At 33.0% G+C, this 3,635-nt stretch overlaps 1 long non-coding RNA gene across 1 annotated transcript; it reads left to right on the top strand.

The window, feature by feature from the left end:
• The first annotated feature begins 557 nt into the window (after positions 1-557).
• LOC145121266 (uncharacterized) lies at positions 558-2,320 on the top strand. The gene is made up of 2 exons (XR_013714577.1): positions 558-1,124; positions 2,042-2,320. It is a non-coding gene; the product is annotated as an uncharacterized LOC145121266 (long non-coding RNA).
• The last annotated feature ends 1,315 nt before the right edge of the window (positions 2,321-3,635 follow it).

Below are 3,635 nucleotides of genomic sequence, written 5' to 3'. Positions count from 1 at the left end.
AAAACTTAAAAGGTTTTATGTCAATATCCTTTTAATTACGCAATTTCAATGACACTTTTTAAATGAGTTATAACCCATCTATTTAAAAAACAAGTATTTGGACGTTTTTACATCTTATCTTTTAATTATTCTTATAAAAGTTACAAGACTTGAATGCAATGTGCCTTGGTTACACGTACATTTTAAGTTCATGTTGCTGAAATGGATTTCAACCACATAATACAAAATTGGCAAATTATATGTTAAGCTACAGTAATGACAAATTATGTGTCAAAAAACATATAAAATACCATATAATACAAAATAAAATGGTTTAATTGAATTTTTTTTCTTGTTCCTGTGTTTATTTGGGAAAAATGGCTGAATAGTTTTTCTTAATAAATTCTATGAACATAAATGTTAATGCACCATTTTAATAGAAAAATAAGCAAACAAATTTTTTTTCATAAAAGAAAGTGAACAGTGTTAGTAAAATAAGTGGAAGGAAGAACATTGTGGGGTGCACACATATAAAAGGGTAATTATTCGATTCAGTGCGAATCATAAGAAACGATTCTTTCGATTGATTCAGAAAAAAAAAGGTAGGACAAAAGCAAAGTGACCTATAAAAGAAAAATCGGTAAGAAGGATGACCATAGCTGTTCTATTTCAAAAATTTCAGCCTCCACCCCAACAGAGTCATGCCTTCTGCCATTGATAATCCAGTCGACAAGGAAGAAGTTGTTGTCGTGAAGATAGAAACACCCGCAGAAGTCCACCATGGAACATTCATTTTCACCATAGCATTTGTTCTGAAATGCATCCGATACATCGTTAGTCTATTGAAAAGTCTGGGTCGCCTCTGGATGGAGTATTACCCGCGAATATTTGGGGGAATCGTGCTCCCATCCCCAATTAAGTTTATTATCATCGGTTTAGCTGCTTTCGCTGAAATTAAGTCGCAAGGCTCTGAATTTCCGTTCAAAAGCCACCCTCGATCCATGAATGTTGCAGTTACCAGTCTACTCTTTTATGGTTTGGCTTCAGCAGCCCAACATTTCATTTCTGCCTGCAAACGTCTTGGTCCGGCTTCCGTTTATGCCATTGTTGCTCACTCAGGAAGGATTGGTTCTTTGTGCATTTTGGTAGCATCTGTCGCATCTTTGTTCTATCTTTGATATATCTTTCATTTCTTGTACAACACCTATTGAATGGGAGTTTATATATACCAAAATAGTAACCTAGGATTATGTTTATTGTTCCATGTTAAGATAGATGTAGACTGCTGTTTACCCATGTAAGATTCCATCGTCTCCCATATAGGTTTTAGTTGTTTGGAGATTATTTGGACTAATCTTACCCTTTTGGGTAATAAGACATTATATATTAATATGAGGTTTCCTTTGATTTTGGACATTGTTTCGTGATCTGGCTTGTGGGTTATGTGGTTATGAGCCAACAATTACCTTCCACCATCGGTTTTAGTTGTTTTGAAGCTGCTCTTAGACAAATATGATACTTAAGTCTTTCATATTAATTACACAAAGCATATAAGTTTAAGTTTGATTTTGGGCATTTCTTTACGGATTTACTTATGACTCATGGACATTTAAGAATTTGAGTCGTGGAGTTTGTAACATCGCCCTTCACTTTTTTTTTGTACTTGTGAACATATGACATGTATAAGACCTTGGTAGGATGCTACCAGTTATGTCCCACCACTGATTCAGTTGTTTTGGAGTTTATAAGGGATTTTGGTCATGGAGTTTTTGTACTTTTGCAATTCTCTGTTTTGTTTTGTCTCGATTAATATCACTTGGGTTCTTGAGATTTTAATCTGAATTGGAACTCTGTCATGGAACTAAATCATCAACGCCAACTTGAACATTATTTGAAATTTGTTAAGTACATGTATACGCTTGTTTTTGTGTAGGTATCTCTTCTTTTTATGCTTCTTTGTCAAAGATGTTACTAAGCCCAATCATTACATTCATTCTTTTTGTCATTTTGTTTATATCTTATATAACCTATCTTTTTATTTATTTATTTCCTTCTGTTGTAGGTTAGAAGCGTTGGACAGCATGGATATGGAAATGGACCCCACCACCTCTACCAATGCCATGACCAAATGGTTTTTTGCCCATTCTTCAACAAAGTCTATGATGACAATCTACTGAGATGCATATGAATATTGGGTCAATTGAACTTTCTCTGCAGTCTTTGATAATCTACTGATGGTTTGCAATGTGGAGTGTGCGTTTGGATTATGTAAAAATTTGGTGCTCTAAACATTTGGATTATGCATAGCAAATTGATTTTCCATTCACTTGCTGACCACAAATGACCAAACCACAACAACAAATGCTTAACAAAATGCATGCCATAAGATGCTTTTGAGAAAATGCTAATAAAAATATTGATCCTCATTTGTCAATATTGGAGTTTTGTGATGCATTTGAACTTATGGAATTCATTTGATCATTTTTATATACTTGCTTTTATCAAAAGAGTGATTTGTAACAACCGGATGTGATTTAGTTTTCATAAAAAGACTATTATAGTTGAAAAAACCATTAGAATATATTATTATTGTAATTTTTTAAAGCTAGATTCAAACAAAATTGCTACAAATGCTCAAACTGATCTTTTTATAATTCTACAATCATAACAATGTTCTGTTAATATAAGACTCAACTTAATAATCTGTTATGTTGTTAAGTTGTGTTCATATTTTATTCTCATCGTGTCTTAATGCTTGCAAGATCAAGTCAATGTAATGCTCAAATAATAAAATGCTAGAAAAGTTGTCCCAAAACTCAGAGATAGGCTTCATGTTCAGATAGGTCAAAGAAAAGGTCTCGGAAAGTAAAGATGTCAAGAACATGCAAAAAGATGATACATGAGTGCAACCTAGTTCCATCCGTCTAACTATTAAAATTGTTGTAAAGACTAAATTCATGTTCTAATATCAGTCATTTTCTGATTCTTTTTGGTTATTATTGTTGTATGTCTTTATGAAGATAAACACAAGTTAACCTCAGAAGTGCTTTTTAGTGCCAAAAGCCCAATGAAACCCTAGCCTCAAATCAAGACAGGTTTATGAAGTAAAAAAATGTGAAAAACAATGAAAAAAATATCTTGTCCACTGATAGATTTGTATGTTGATGATATATTGCTTGCCACCGATAGATTTCTTTCAAAGCATTTTAAAATGAAAGATCCCGAGGAACACTAAATCTCGTGGAATTATAGGATTATCACAAAAAGGGCTACATCGATCACCCTTGGTGCTAAAAGAGAAAATTTTAGTCTCAACCAGTACCCTAAAAATGATCTTTAAGTTTGAGAGATATAAAAGACACACTATGTTTTCTTTTCTCGGAATATGATATATGCTCAAGTATGTACACATCCATATATTGTTGGGATGTTGGGCATATAGCTAAGCACCATGTGTATGATTATTGGAAAGCAACCAAATGAGTTTTGAGATATCTATAAAGGGGAAAAAAAAAGGCTATATGCTCAAATATAAGAAATTAGATGGTTTAGAGATCATTTGTATTAGGAATATGATTTTATTAGATGCCAAAATGGCTACCAAGCCACATTAGCCTACATTTGCATGCTAACATGATGACCCATTTCATGGAATA

Source organism: Lactuca virosa, chromosome 6 (assembly GCF_052849685.1).
Source record: "Lactuca virosa cultivar CGN04683 chromosome 6, Lactuca_virosa_CGN04683_v6, whole genome shotgun sequence".
Classification (NCBI taxonomy): Eukaryota; Viridiplantae; Streptophyta; class Magnoliopsida; order Asterales; family Asteraceae; genus Lactuca; species Lactuca virosa.
The sequence above is the reverse complement of the archived record's forward strand: the minus strand, read 5'-3'. Positions and strand labels throughout refer to the sequence as shown.